Here is a 16,512-nt window from a genome sequence, read left to right as displayed (position 1 = left end):
TGTTATGTGGAAGAGGTAAAGGGCTGAAGGCGGAGCAATCGAATCGCAGTGAACAGAATAAGAGATGGAGGGGGGGGACCAGAGGGAGGTGATGGGCAGCTGAGGAGAACAGAGGGGTTAAGAGGGGAGCCAGAGTAAAAATGGAATTAGAGAGAAGTGGTAGGGGAGAGAAATTACTGGAAGTTAGAGAAATCAATGTTCATGCTATTAGTTTGCAGGCTACCCAGATGGAATATGAGTTGTTGGCCCTCCAATCTGAGTTTGGCCTCATCATGTCAGTAGAGGAGGCCTTGGATAGACAACTGGGAATGGGAAGTTGAATTGAAATAGGGATCTTTACCTGGGCTCACAGACCCAGCTGGTGTGGTGGTCAAACCCGGAACAGATTCACCTGTCATCGAGCCCTGTGGTTCCGGAGTTGTGTCTGACTGGGTATCTGTACGTGAGCTTGAAGACCCTGCTGTGGTGGTGGTCAAACCCAGGCCAAGTTCTGCGGTCACAGATCCCTGGGGTTCCCGAGTTGTGTCTGACTGAGAATCTGCAATAAGAAGATATACAAAGGAAGAGTAAAGTAGTGAACAGGTCTTACGTTCGATCAGGAAGGATCTCAATGGCAGGAATGGGAGGCTCAAGTCCAGGTCAAATCTGACTACCTCTACCCTCGTCTCCCAAATCTCTCTCCTCACATCTCCCTCTCGGCATTCACTCTCTTGTCAGTCTCTCCTTCCTTCCCTCCAGTTGGAGTGTCACTCTCACTGATCTCTCTGTCTGACTCTCCTCACACAGTCATCACTCTCTCCTCACTCACCTCATTCCTCCCACTCCACCATCCCACGTCTCTCTCCATCCCTCTCTCCAGTGTGTTTTCACCCATTTCCTTCTGTCCACGTACTGAATTACTCAAATCCCACTCCGATTGTTTCTATGTCTCATCAGTCACCGTGTAACTCCTCACAGTCATTCCTCCCTCCTCTCTGTGACCATCCTCCCCTCTCAACTACAATGGGAGAAGGAACATCAGGATTTCACTGTGGCAGATGTATGGATGGAAATCTCTGTGGTCGATCTCTCTCTCTATCTCTCCCCCTCTCCCTGTCTCTCTCAACACTGCGGGAGTTTTCTGCCGATTCTCGAGTCGGAGAATCTCAGAATAAAAAGTGATGCAGCAGACTGTAAGATCATCACAGTGAAAATACAAATAATAATAATAATAATAATAAATAAGCAATAAACATTGTGAACAGGAGATGAAGAGTTCTTGAGAGTGAGTCCATAGGTTGTGGGAACAGTTTATGAGTGGGATGAGTGGTGAGTGAAGTTTTACCCCTCTGGTTCAGCAGCCTAATGTCTAGGGGGTAATAACTTTTTCTGAACCTGGTGGTGTGTGTCCTGAGGCTCCTGTAACTTCTTCCTGATGGCAACAATGCAAAGAGAACATCGAACATAGAAATCTACAGCACATTACAGGCCCTTCTCTACAGTAACCGTGGTGTACAAAGGCTGATGTAAACAGCCTCTAGAAACCGTCTGGAATTTCCCTACAACATAGCCCTCTATGTTTCTAGCTCTAAGTACCTACCTAAGAGCCTCTTAAAAGACCCTATTGTATCTGCCTCTACCACCGTCACCGGCAGTGCATTCCACGCACCCACCACTCTCTACGTGAAAAACTTAGTCCTGACATCCCCCTTGTACCTACTTCCAAGCACCTTAAACCTATGCCCCCTCATGTTAGCCATTTCAGAACTGGGAAAAGCCTCTGACTATTCACAGGATCAATGCCTCTCATCATCCTATACCCCTCTACCAGGTCACACCTCATCCTCCATTGCTCCAAGAAGAAAAGGCCAAGTTCATTCAACCTATTCCATAAGGCATGCTCCCCAATCTAGGTAATATTCCTGTAAATCTCCTCTGCACTCTCTCTATAGTATCCCCATTCCTTCCCGTAGTGAGGTGACCAAAAGTGAACACTGGACTCCAATTGGGGTCTGACCAAGGTCTTGTATAGCTGTAACAACACTGTCAAATTGTGTAGCAGCTTTGAGTGTCCTATTGACATGGACCCCAAGATCTCTCAGATGCTCCACACTGCCACTAGTCTTACCATTAATATTATATTGTCTTCAAATTTGACCTACTGAAGTGACGCACCTCACACTTATCTGAGTTGAACTCCATCTGCCACTTCTCAGAGCAGTCCTGCATCCTATCAATGTCGCACTGTAACCTCTGACAATGCTCCAGACTATCTACAACATCCCCAACTTCTGTGTCATCAGCAAACTTACTAACCGCCCCCCCCCCAACTTCCTCATCCAGGTCATTTATAAAAATCATAAAGAGGAGGGGTCCCAGAACAGATCCCTGTGGAACACCACTGATCACTGTCCTCCATGCAGAATACAAACCATCTACAACCACCCTTTGCCTTCTGTGGGCAAGCTGATTCTGGATCCACAAAGCAAGATCTACTTGGATCCCATGTCTCATTACTTTCTGAATGAGCCTAGCATTATCAAATGCCTTACTGAAATCCATATACACTGCATCCACTGCTCTACCTTCATCAATGTGTTTTGTTACATCCTCAAATAATTCAATCAGTTTCGTAAGGCATGACCTGCCCATGACAAAGCCATGCTGACTATCCCGAATCAGATTATGTTTCTCCACATGCTCATAAATCCTACCTCTCAGGATCTTCTCCAACAACTTGCCCATCACAGAAGTCAGACTCACTGGTCAATAATTTCCTGGATTATCTCTACTCCCTTTCTTGAACAACAGAACAGCATTTGCAACCTTCCAATCCTCTGGTACTTCACCTGTCCCCATTGATGATGCTAAGATCATTGCCAGAGGCTCAGCACTCTCTTCCCTCACTTCCCTCTGTAGCCTGGGGTATATCTCATCTGATCCCAGCGACTTACCTACATTAATATTTTTCAAATGTTCCAGCACAGCCTCTTTCTTAATGCCTATATACTCAAGTATTTCAGTCCACTGTAGGACATCCCTACAATTGCCAAGGTTCTTTTCACTAATAATGCTGAAGTAAAGAATTCATTAAGTAACTCCGCTACCTACTCTGGCTCCATGCACATTTCCACTATTGCTCCTGACTGGTCCTATTCTCACACGGCTCATCCTCTTGCTCTTCACATTCTTGTAGAATGCCTTGGGGATCTCCTGAATCCTGCTCACCAAGGCCTTCTCGTGGCCCCTTCTAGCACTCCTAATTTCAATCCTGAGCTTCTTCCTGGCACCCTAGTAAATTTTTAGGGCTCTAATAGTACCCAGTTTCTTGATCCTTTCTCTTAACGCTTTTCTTTTCTCTTATCTAGATTTTCTACATTCTTTGTCCAGCATGGTTCCTTTACCCTACCATCCTTTCTGTGCTTCAATGGAACAAACCTTGCAGAACACCATGCAAATGTTCCCTGAACATTTGCCATATTTCTGCCATGCTTTTCCCTGAGAACATCTGCTCCCCATTTATGTTCCCAAGTTCCTGCCTAATAGCATATTCTCCCCACCACCATCACCACAATTAATAGTGCCATCTGCACTATCTTCCTGTTCTGACCTTCACGAGCTCGTGGCAACAGGAGTAATCCGGAGATTACCACCGTGGAGGTCCTGCTTTTCAGCCTCCTTCCTAACTCCCTAAACTTACTGTGCATGACCTCTATCCCTCTCCTATCTCATGGGTACCAACATGTACCACGACCTCCAGCTGCTCACCCTCCCCTTCCAGAATATTCTGCAATCGCTCAGAGACATCCTGGACCCCAGCACCCAGGAAGCAACACACTATCCTGGCGTCTCTTTTCCTGCCACAGAATCTCCTGTCTGTCCCCCTAACTATCGAGTCCACTGTGACTATTGCTCTGCCTGACTTCACCCTCTCCTTCTGAAGTTCAGAGCTGACCACAGTGCTGTTGATCTGGCTACTGCTGCCTTGCCCAGATAGGTCACCCCCCTCAGCAGTATCCTACCTGTTGATGAGGGGAATGGCCACAGGGGCACTCTACACTGACTACCTTCTCCCTTTACCTCTCTCGGTGTTCACCCATCTGCTCCCCGAATTCTGCACTCTGGGTCTAACCCCTGTTCAAAAGTCGTATCTATCAATTGTTCTGCCTGCTGGATATTCCTAAGTTCATCCATCTCCAGCTCCAGCTCCTTTATGGGGTCTTTCAGGAGCTGGAATTGGCTGCACCTCCCGCAGGTGCAGTCATCAGGGAGACTATCCGGTTCCAGGAATTCCCACCTCCTACAGGGGGACCATAGAGAGGAGCTATAGGCAGGTAGTCACTCCAGGGCCTCGGGAGACAGAGAAGTGGGTAACAGTAGGGAGAGGGAAGGGCAAGAGGCAGATGCTAGAGAGTACCCCTGTGGTGGTCCCCCTTAAGAATAAGTACTCCTGTTTGAGTACTGCTGGAGGAGGCAATAGTGGTCACGCCTCTGATGCAGAGTCTGGCTCTATGGCTCAGAAGGGTAGGGAAAGGAAGAGGATCGGGGCAGTGATAGGGGACTCTATAGTTAGAGGGTCACACAGGCGATTCTGTGCACGCAGAAAAGAAACGCAGATGGTAGTTTGCCTCCCAGGTGCCAGGATCCGGGATGTTTCTGATTGCATCCACGATATATTTAAGTGGGAAGGAGAACAGCCAGAGGTTGTGGTCCATATTGGTACCAGCGATATAGGCAGGAAAAGGGAGGAGGTCCTGAAAACAGACTACAGGGAGTTAGGAAGGAAGTTGAGAAGCAGGACCTCAAAGGTAGTAATTTCCGGATTACTGCCTGTGCCACGTGACAGTGAGTATAGGAATAGAATGAGGTGGAGGATAAATGCGTGGCTGAGAGTTTGGAGCAGGGGGCAAGGATTCAGATTTCTGGATCATTGGGACCTCTTTTGGGGCAGGTGTGACCAGTATAAAAAGGACGGGTTGCACTTGAATCTGACGGGGACAAATATCCTGGCAGGTGGGTTTGCAAAGGCTATGCGGGGGAGAGCTTAAAATAGAATTGCCGGGGTGTGGGAACCAAACTGAAGTGACGGAGGAAAGGGAGGTTGGGTCACAAATAGAGAAAGTTTGGAGACAGTGTGAAAGGGGGGATAGGCAGGTGATAGAGAAGGGATGCGCTCAGACCGATGGTTTGAGATGAGTCTATTTTAATGCGAGGAGTATTATGAATAAAGTGGATGAGCTTAGAGCGTGGACCAGTACTTGGAGCTATGATGTTGTGGCCATTACAGAGACTGTGCAGGGGTAGGAATGGCTACTTCAAGTGCCAGGCTTTAGATGTTTCCGAAAGGATAGGGAGGGAAGAAAAAGAGGTGGGAGCGTGGCACTGCTGATCAGAGATAGTGTCACGGCTGCAGAAAGGGAGGAAGTCATGGAGGGATTGTCTATGGAGTCTCTGTGGGTGGAAGTTAGGGACAGGAAGGGGTCAATTGCTCTACTGGGTGCTTTTTATAGACCACCCAATCGTAAAAGGGACATCGAGGAGCAGATACAGAGACCGGTTGTTGTGGTGGGAGATTTCAATTTCCCAAATATTGATTGGCATCTCCCTAGAGTGAGTGGTTTCGATGGAATAGAGTTTGTTCTCTGTTTTCAGGCAGGTTTCTTGACACAATACGTAGATAAGCCTACAAGAGTACTTGATCTGGTATTGGGAAATGAACCTGATCAGGTGTCAGGTCTCTCACTGGGGAAGCATTTTGGAGATAGTTATCACAATTCTATCTCCTTTACCATAGCACTGGAGAGGGATAGAAACAAACAAGTTAGGAAAGTGTTTAATTGGAGTACAGGGAAATATGAGGCTATTCGGAAGGACTTGGAAGCATAAATTGGGAACAGATGTTCTCAGGGAAATATACAGCAGAAATGTGGCAAACATTCAGGGGATATTTGCGTGGAATTCTGCAGAGGTACATTCCAATGATACAGGGAAAGGATGGTAGGGTACAGAAACCATGGTGCACAAAGGCTGATGTAAATCTAGTCAAAAAGAAGAGCTTATGAAGCGTTCAAAAAACTAGGTAATGATAGAGATCTAGAAGATCATAAGGCTAGCAGGGAGGAGTTTAAGAATGAAATTAGGAGAGCCAGAAGGGGCCATGAGAAGGTCTTGGCCAATAGGAATAAGGAAAACCCCAAGGCATTCTACAAGTATGTGAAGACCAAGAGGATAAGACATGAGAGAATAGGACAAATCAAGTGTGACAGTGGGAAAGTGTATATGGAACCGGAGGAGATGGCAGGGTATTAATGAATACTTAGCTGCAGTATTCACTATGGAAGAGGATCTTGGTGACTGTAGGGATGATTTGCAGTGGACTTAAAAGCTTGAGCATGTAGATATTAAGGACGAGGATGTGCTGAAGGCTTTGGAAAGCATCACGTTGGTTAAGTCACTGGGACCAGACGGGATGTACCCGAGGCTACTGTGGGAAACAAGGGAGGAGATTGCTGAGCCTCTGGCAATGATCTTTGCATCATCAATGAGGACAGGAGAGGTTCCAGAAGATGGGAGGGTTGCGGATGTTGCTCCCTTATTCAAGAAAAGGAGTAGCAATAGCCCAGGAAATTATAGAACAGTGGGTCTTACTTCAGTGGTTGGTTATTTGATAGAGAAGATCCTGAGAGGAAGGATTTATGAACATTTGGAGAGGCATTATATGATTATGAATAGTCAGCATGGCTTTGTCAAAGGCAAGTGGTGCCTTACGAGCTGATTGAACTTTATGAAGATGTGACTAAACACATTAATGAAGGTAGAGCTGTAGATGTAGAGTATATGGATTTTAGCAAGGCATTTGATAAGGTACCCCAGGCAAGGCTTACGGAACTCAACTCCATTGCCAATAGATTTATCTATTTCTGCACTTCTTGGCTCTGTACTCCCTAGTAGTTTGTCTAGACTAATTGTTAATCTCTTGTTAGACACACTTTGCGAATATGGGCTCAGTTTAGGAAATTTTATGGTTTCTATGGTTTTTCCTATTCCAGTCCTATCTTACATAATCACCTTTTTTTACCTACTATGTATGATTCAACATTCCAAGATTGGTATAGGAAGGGCATTAGACATTTTGAAGATCTTTTTATCGATAATCGCTTCGCATCTTTTCAACAGCTCTCTGCTAAGTTCAATCTGCCTAATGCCCATTTTTTAGATATCTCCAAATTAGACACTTTATTAATCCTTTAATTCCTAACTTCCCTGAAATGCCTGAGAAAAATGTTATGGATTTATTTATTTCTATTAATCCACTGGGTAAAGGTTTAATATCATTTATTCATGATAAATTAGCATTCTTACGGCGTGCCCCTGTGGATAAAATTAGAATGGCTTGGGAGCATGATTTAAACATCTCTTTATCTGATGAGATTTGGGACTCGATTCTCAAATTGGTTAATTCAACCTCTCTCTTTGCTCGCCATTGCCTTTTACAGTTTAAGATTGTTCATAGAGTCCAAATGTCCAAATCTAAATTATCTTGATTTTACCATAATATTAGTCCTCTTTGTGATAAATACAAAAGGGGCGAGGCCTCTCTTATTCATATGTACTCGTCCTGTCCTAGCTTAGAGAAATTTTGGAAAGATGTCTTCATAACTTTATCCTATATTCTGAATCACCATTTAGTACCTAACCCTTTAATTGCTCTGTTTGGTTTTTTGGGTGAGACAGATATACGTTTGAGTTCGACTAAGTGTCGAATATTATCTTTTGCTTCTCTCCTGGCTAAACGTTTAATCCGCCTTAGATGGAGAGATGTTGCCCCGCCCACGCATGCTCAATGGCTTAACGATATTATGTCCTGCTTAGACCTTGAAAAATTCATTATTCAGTTCTTAATTCGGATATAAAGTTCCATAAGGTCTGAGGACCTTTTATTGAGTACTTTTATAACCTTCCTCTTAATTAAGGTTTTTTTTTCGGTCCCTTGCTTTCAGCTCTCTTTTTTGGTAGTAGGCATTATTATCTTCTGTTTTCAAGTGTATTTACAGCTTTGGGGGTTTGAATGTCCTGATTTATATGCTCTATATTGTGTTGTGGTTGGACTGGAGTTTTTTGTTGTTGTGGGGCTTGGGGAGGATACTAACTTTACATGACTTCAATTTGGGTGGTTTTTCAATTATCTTTTTTGTATTTTATTATTATTGTATGTTTATTTTTGCACTATTAATTTTCTTCATTTTGGTTTGGGGTTTTTCTTACCTGTAGTGTTGTCGAAAATGCATTAAAAAAAATTTTTTAAAAAGGCTTACTGAGAACGAAAGGAGGTATGGGATCCAAGTGGACATTGCTATGTGGATCCAGAACTACTTTGCTAACAGAAGGCAAAGAGTGGTTGTAGACGGGTCACATTCTGCATTGAGGCCGGTGACCAGTGATGTGCCTCAGGGATCTGTTCTGGTACCCTTACACTTGGTGATTTTTATAAATGTCCTGGATGGGGAAGTGGAGGGATGGGTTAGTAAATTTGCTGATGCCACAAAGGGTGGAGGTGTTGTGGATAGGGTGGAGGACTGTCAGAGGTTACAGCGGGACATGATGCCAAACTGGGCTGAGAAGTGGCAGATGGAGTTCAACCCAGATAAGTGTGAAGTTGTTCATTTCGGTAGGTGAAATATGATGGCAGAATATGTTATTAATGGTAAGACTCTTGGCAGTGTGAGGATTAGAGGGATCTTGCCGTCCGAGTCCGCAGGATGCTCAAATCAGCTGCGCGGGTTGACTCTGTGGTTAAGAAGGCGTATGGTGTATTGGCTTCATCAATCGTGGAATTGAATTTACAAGCCGAGAGGTAATGTTGCAGCTATATAGGACCCTGCTCGACCCCATTTAGAGTACTGTGCTCAGTTCTGGTCACCTCACTACAGGAAGGATGTGGAAGCCATAGAAAGGGTGCAGAGGAGATTTACAAAGATGTTGCCTGGATTGGGGAGCAGGCCTTATGAGAATAGGTTGAGTGAACTCGGCCTTTTCTCCTTGGAGTGACGGAGGATGAGTGGTGACCTGATAAAGGTGTATAAGATGATGAGAGGCATTGATCATGTGGATAGTCAGAGGGTTTTTCCCAGGGCTGAAATGACTAGCACGGGAGGGCACAGTTTTAAGGTACTCGGAAGTAGGTACAAAGGAGATGTCAGGGGTAAGTTTTTTACGCAGAGAGTGGCGAGTGCGTGGAAAGGGCTGCCGGCAACGGTGGTGGAGGCGGATACGATAGGGTATTTTAAGAGACTCCTGGATAGATACATTGAGCTTAGAAAAATAGAGGCTATGGGTAATCCTAGGTAGTTCTAAGGTAAGGAAATGTTCGGCACAGCTTTGTAGGCAAAGGGCCTGTATTGTGCTGCAGGATTTCTATATTTCTATCTTTCTATTCCACTATCATATCTGCCATCCTGCCTGCACTGTACGATGGGTAACAAAGACCAGATCTTTTAACCTGTTTCTTTGGCCTCAGCCTCTTCTTATCAAAGCCTGACAACTCCTACCCTCATCACTGACCTACTTCCCAACAATGGCCGCCCCGTTTGCCCCTTCTGTACTTTTATTTAACTTGCAGTGCTCTGCTCCCTACGCTGATCAGACCTCTGGAATGTTCGAACGCCTGTCTCCTCCTTCATCGCTACGGGTCGGGATGAAATTCTGGGACTGACCATGGGGATCAGCGTTCCCTTAGATAATCCCACCACCAATTCCTCAGCTGTGGACCATCCAGCATCCATTGTTTCTCCCCCCACAACTGTCTACAGCTCCCTCTCAGCACCCCTCCTCCCTCCAGTCTCCATCTTGTATCCCAGACCTCTCTCCCATCCCTACCTACAATCTCCCTCTATTGTCCTCATTTTCCTCCCTCCTCCTCTCTCCCCTTTCTCTACCCATCACTCTCCCTCCTCTCCACTTTCCCACTTCCCTCCACCCCAGTCATTCTCCTCTCACCCCTCCATTCTCCTCAATGTCCACCCCCCTCCCTTGCGATGTTCAGCCGGGGGGGGGGGGGGATACAGGGACTCAAGTCACCTCATTGTAGCAAGGATGTGGAAGCTTTAGAGAGAGTGCAGAATAGATTTACCAGGACGATGTCTGGATTAGAGAGCAGGTCTTGTCAGGAGAGGTTGAGTGAGTGAGGACTTTTCCCTTTGGAGTGAAGGAGAATGAGAGGTGACATGATGGAGGTGTACAAGATGGTACAAGGCATAGATCGAGCAGACAGCCAAACTTTATCCCAGGAAAGAAGTGACTAATACCAGGGGGTGTAATATTAAAGTGACTGGAGGAAAGTAGAGGGTGGATGTCAGAGGTAAAGTTCTTTACACAGAGAGTGGTGGGTGTGTGGAACACGCTGCAAAGGGTGGTGGTATAGACAGATACATTCGGGGTTCTGTGTGTACCTCCTCCCCTTGCAGGGTGTTCCACACACCCACCACTCTCTGTGTAAAGAACAATTTCTGACATCCACCCTATACTTTCCTCCAGTCATTTTAAAATTACACCCCCTGGTATTAGTCACTTCTTCCCTGGGAAAAAGTCTGGCTGTCCACTTGATCTATGCCTCTTACCATCTTGTCCACCTCCATCAATCACCCCTCATCCTCCATAACTCGAAAGAGAAAGCCCGCACTCACTCGACCTCTCTTCACAAGACCTGCTCTCTAATCCAGATATTGTCCTGGTAAATCTATTCTGCACTCTCTCTGAAGCTTCCACATCCTTCCTACAATGAGGTGACCTGTCACCCTCTCACACATAATGAGCATGTGAAGATCGTAAAGGGAAGAGAGGAGGGGACATTGAAAAGAAGGGAGGGGTAAGAAGGGAATGACTTCCCCCCCACACCTCTAATCACCTCGCTTCATCTCACACCTCAGACCTTAATCCTATTCCCCACCTCCGGTCTCCCTCCACTTTCCCTTCCCCTGATGTCTCCTCCCCACCCTTCTTCCTCTTCCCTTGGACTTCCCTCCACCCCAGTCTTTCCCCTCCTACTCCTCCATTCTCCTTCACTCTTCCCCATTCCCTTCCTCCCCACCGTGGCCTTTACAATGTTTCCCTGCTCCCCATGTGTGTCAGGGCAGACTGGGTTGGGTGGTTCTGCTCACCTCATTATGGGAAGGATGTGGAAGCTTTCGAGAGTGTGCTCAGGCTTTTATCACTGGAGTGAAGGAGGATGAGAGGGGACTTGATAAAGGTGTAAAGGATGGGAAGAGGAATGGATCGAATGGACAGCCAGCTATTTATTTCCCAGGATGGATGTGGCTAATACCAGGGGCCATAATTTTCAAAGCTAAGTTTTTTTCTTTTTTTTTACACACAGAGATTGGAGGGCTCATGGACGTCCTGCCAGGGGTGGTGGTAGATTCAGATATATTAGGGGTATTTAAGAAACACTGAGATAAATATTGACATTATCCACACTGGTTCAGGAGTCTGATGGTTTGAGGGGTAGTGTGGGAGCTAAGGCTCCTGTACCTCCTTCCCGATGGCAGCAGTGAGAAGACAGCATGGACTGGATGGTGGGGTCCTTGATGATGGATGCTGCTTGTAGATGTGTTTAATGGTGGGGAGGGCTTTTCCTGTGATGGACTGGGCTGCATCCACTACTGTTCTGATCTTGGTCATTGGTGTTTCCATACCAGGCTGTCATGCAACCAGTCAGAAATACTCTCCACCACACATCTATAGAAGTTGGTCAAAGCTTTAGGTGACAGACTGAATCTGTGCAAACTTCTCAGAAAGTAGAGGAGCTGCCATGCCTTCTTTGTAATGACACTTACATACTGGTCCCAGGACAGATCCTCTTATCGTACAAGATGTCTGTTCAAGAGTCTGATGACAGTGGGGGTAGAAGCTGTCCTTGAGCCTGGTGGTACGTGCTTTCAGACTTTTGTATCTACTGCCCGATGGGAGGGGAGATGAGAGAATGTCCGGGGTGGGGTCTTTGATTACGCTGGCATCTCTACTGAGGCACCAAGAAGGGTAAACAATGTCTGTCTGTACTTCTTGCCATAGTAATTCTAATATTCTAATAACGTGTTTTAATGATGTAATAATAATCAGTTTATAATAATAAATTATAACTGAAGACACAGCAGATTTCTATAGGTGCACTGTGGAGATCATTGTAACTGGTTGTATCACTGTCTGATATGGAGATACCAAAGCACAAGATTGAAAAAAGCTACTGAGGGTTGTAAACTCAACAAGCTCCATCATGGTCACTGGCCTCCCCACCATCGAGGGCATCTTCAAAAGCCCTGGTCTCCTCCACATCCCTCTCCCTAAACTCTAACCTGATGACTAACTTCCCACTCTGCCCCAATACCATCTCTACAAACTTATAACAACAACTAAACCTGAAACATGATGTCGATGGAGAGCTCAGCCAGGCACCATCTTGACCATCGATTGTACAACATACCCCGGACAACATCTTGACCATCGATTGTACAACACTCCCCAGAAACCATCTTCACCATCTATTGTACAACAATTCCCAGACACCATCTTGACCATCGATTGTACAACACTCCCCAGACACCATCTTGACTATCTATTGTACAACACTCCCCAGATACCATCTTGACCATCTATTGTACAACACTCCCCAGACACCATCTTGAGCATCTATTGTACAACACTCCCCAGACACCATCTTGAGCATCTATTGTACAACACTCCCCAGACACCATCTTGACCATCTATTGTACAACACTCCCCAGACACCATCTTGACCATCTATTGTACAACACTCCCCAGACACCATCTTGACCATCTATTGTACAACACTCCCCAGACACCATCTTGACCATCTATTGTACAACACTCCCCAGACACCATCTTGACCATCTATTGTACAACACTCCCCAGACACCATCTTGAGCATCTATTGTACAACACACCCCAGACACCATCAATCACTGTCATGGGGCTGCTGGACTGATTTACACTTTCCTACACCATATCTTCTGAATAATTGTCTATTGGTGTTCCAAAAATTCTAACAGAAACATCTCACAGGTTAATTTTTTGTGAGGGAACAAAGGATGTTTCATTATGACAGATACAAAGTAACATTTCATAAATGTAAATTGGTCAGTGGATGTAAATAATCTGGAATGGGTTGGGAGGTGGTGGGTGGAGAGATTCCATCAACATTACTGAAGATTTATTCTGGGCAACACACAGTGACACAATCATGAAGAAGGCACACCAGAAGCTATATCTCATTAGGAGATTGAGGAGATTTGCCTTGTTACCAAAGACTCCAGCAAATTTCTACAGATGTACCGTGGAGAGGATTCTGACGGGTTGTATCACTGTCTGGTGTGGAGGGGCCACTGCACAGGATCGGAAAAAGCTGCTGAGGGTTGTAAACTCAGCCAGCTCCATCAATAGGAGAAAGGAGAGGAAGAGGTGAACCAGGGGTAAGTAACAGTTGGGTGAGAAGAAATAAAAGGTCAGAGTGGAGAATAGAGGAAGTAGGAGGAGGAGGGGGGAGTTTTGTTCAGCAGAAGGAGAAATCGATATTCATACCAGCAGGTTAGAGGGTACAGAAGGAATATAATGTGTTGCTCCTTGACCTTGAGGTGGCCTCATCTTGGCACAAGAGGAGACCATGGATCAACATGTCGGAACGGGAATGGGAATAGTCATTAAAATATTTGGCCATCTGGAAATCCCGCTTATGGTGGATAGTGCAGAGGTGCTCGAGAAGCTGTTCCTCCAGCTTACGACAGGTCTCACCATTGTAGAGGAGGCCACACCGGGAACACTGGACACAACAGACAGCAGATTCACGGTTGATGTGTTGCATCACCTGTTTGGGGCCCTGAATGGAGAAGAGGGAGGAGGTGTCGGGGCAGGGGTAGCACTTAGGCCACTTGCAGGGGTAACTGCTGGGAGGGAGAGATTAGTGGGAAGGGATAAATGGACAAGGCAATTGTTGAAGAAGCGACCACTGTGAAAAGCAGAGGGGTGGTGGGGGGGGGGGGGGGAGGTAAAGATATGTTTCGTGGTCTGATCTCTTTGGATATGGCTGAAGTTGCCGAGAATAATTTGTTGGAGAGGGAGGCTGATGGGTGGTAGATGAGGACAAGAAGGACGATCACTATTATGACGGAGTGAAGGTAGAGCGAGTGCAGATGTACGTGAAATGGAGGAGTTGTGGGTGAGGGAGGGGAAACTCTGTTCTTTAAATGAGGACATCTCTGATGTCTTGGAATGGAAAACCACAACCTGTGAACAGATGTTGCAGAGGTGTGGAGGTGCATCTTGGGTAAACATGAGGCCACCCTCAATGTGGAGGAGCAACACCTTATATGGGTAGCCTCCTACCTATTCGTATGAATATCGATGTCTCTTACAGTAAGCAAAATTTATTCCCCCACCCATCACCAGCGTCCAAATCTGTCCACTGAAATACACACACTCCCCTATCCTTTGCTCTGTAATACCTCTAACCTTCACTCTCAAATCCCTCTCCTCACATCTCCCTCTCGGCATTCACTCTGTCTGCATTACTCTCTTTTCAGTCTCTCCTTCCCTCCCTCTTGTTGGAGTGTCACTCTCACTGATCTCTCTGCCCAACTTTCCTCACACAGTCATCACTCTCTCTTCACTCGCCTCATTCCTCACACTCCAGCATCCCACCTCTCTCCATCCCTCTCTCCTGTGTGCTTTCACCCATTTCCTTCTGTCCACGTACTGAATTACTCAAATCCCACGGCAGTCGTTTCTATGTCTCATCAGTCACCGTGTAACTCTTCACAGTCATTCCTTCCTTCTTCTCTGTGACCATCCTCCCCTCTCACCTCCATCACTCCTCCCCTCCCTCTAGTACCACTCAGTCACTCCACACCTCTCCACTCATTCCTCCCAGCCTACTCTCTCCAACCCCCAACAGAGCCTCATCCCTCACGACTCACCAAACCCAACCCAACAGACAGGAGAGAGGAACCACTGACTCCATCATTCACACCCCTACCCACAATGCACTGTACATCCAGTAGGTGAACTGGTCCATGGGAGGTTCAACCTCACAGAGTGACAGAGACTGAATGAACACAGACCGACATGAGACTTGGTACCTGAGGATGTGTCTCCCGCTGGGACAGAGGACAGTTCCTGGGTGTGTTCTCCAGTAGACAATCCTGTAGACTGTTCCAGTGTTGAAGTCTCCAGGTCTGGAACAAAGTAACACAGACACGGGAGATTGACAGACCTTAAACATCACAACAGGGACAAGCAGTTGTACAGACGAACGTTTCTCCAGATGCTGGGAATCGAGAACAATGCACAGAAAATGCTGAAGGTCCATCAGCATCTCTGGAGGAGAATAAACAGTCCAAGTTTTGGGCCAAGTTACTTCTTCAGGACTGGAAAGGAAGGGGCAGAAGCCCGAATAAGAAGGTGGAGAGTGTACAAGCTGGCAGGTGATAGGTGAAGCCAGGCAGTGAGAAGATGTCTGGGAACGTGAGCAGGATGATGCGAGAAGCTGGGAGGTGATATGTGGAAAAGTTAAAGAGATGAAGCAGGTGAAATCCAACGAGACAGGACAGTGGACAATGGATTAAATAGATGGAGGAGGGGGACCAGATGGAGGAGATGGGCAGATGAGGAGAGGGGAAGGGCTAAGAGGAGAGCTAGAATGGGAATGGAAAAAGAGGGAAGTGGGAGGGAGAAGAATTTACTGGATGTAAGAGAAATCGGTATTCATGCATCAGGTTGGTGGTGACCCTGACAGACTATGAGGTGTTGCTCTTCAAACCTGGGGGAGGTCTCATCAAGTCAGAGGAGGCCGTGGACAGTCCTATCAGAAGGGAATGGTAAGTAGAATTAAATTGGGTAGCCACCGGAACAAGAATTTAACAAAGAGGTCTCTAATTTGAAAAGAAACGAAAACCATCTAGTCACCATTCACCACCTCTCCCTCCCAAAATTTCTGTGACTGGACACGTCTCTCAGACAAAGTCCAGATGAATATCGAGGACCAAAGGAGGGAAAGATCGTTCTATTCATTGACCCTCACAAACCCCATCATGAATACCTGAGCTCAGAGACCCTGCTGGGCTGCTGGTCAAACCCAGACCAGGCTCTCCTGTCGTTGTTTCCTGGGCTTCCCAAGTGGTGTCTGACTGGGAATCTGTACCTGAGCTCACAGACCCTGCTGGGCTGGTGGTCAACCCTGGACCAGGCTCTCCGGTCACCGATCCCTGGCGTTCCCGAGTTGTGTCCAACAGAAGTTCTGCAATAAGTAAAGATACAATGGAAGGGTAAAGTAGTAAACAAGTTTTACCTTCAGTCAGGTAGGAACTCAATGGCAGGAACAGGAGGCTCAAATCCAGGTCAAATCTCCCCTCTCCTTTGGTCTTTAATATCTCTACCCTTGTCTCTCAAATCCCTCTCCTCACATCTCCCACATTGCACCTCCCTCTCCACCCCTCTCACCCATTTTCTGCTGTCCACGTACTGAATTAC

The 16,512-nt window shown here is 46.3% G+C and overlaps 1 long non-coding RNA gene across 1 annotated transcript; it reads right to left on the bottom strand.

Moving 5' to 3' along the window:
- Positions 1 to 346: 346 nt before the first annotated feature.
- Positions 347 to 16,270, bottom strand: LOC140724233 (uncharacterized). Its single transcript, XR_012098072.1, has 3 exons — positions 16,082 to 16,270; positions 15,123 to 15,218; positions 347 to 538 (listed from the first exon to the last, which is right to left on the bottom strand). It is a non-coding gene; the product is annotated as an uncharacterized lncRNA (long non-coding RNA).
- Positions 16,271 to 16,512: the final 242 nt, after the last annotated feature.

This window comes from Hemitrygon akajei, unplaced genomic scaffold (genome assembly GCF_048418815.1).
Source record: "Hemitrygon akajei unplaced genomic scaffold, sHemAka1.3 Scf000176, whole genome shotgun sequence".
Classification (NCBI taxonomy): domain Eukaryota; kingdom Metazoa; phylum Chordata; class Chondrichthyes; order Myliobatiformes; family Dasyatidae; genus Hemitrygon; species Hemitrygon akajei.
Note: the sequence above shows the minus strand (reverse complement) of the source record. Positions and strands in the feature narration are given on the sequence as shown.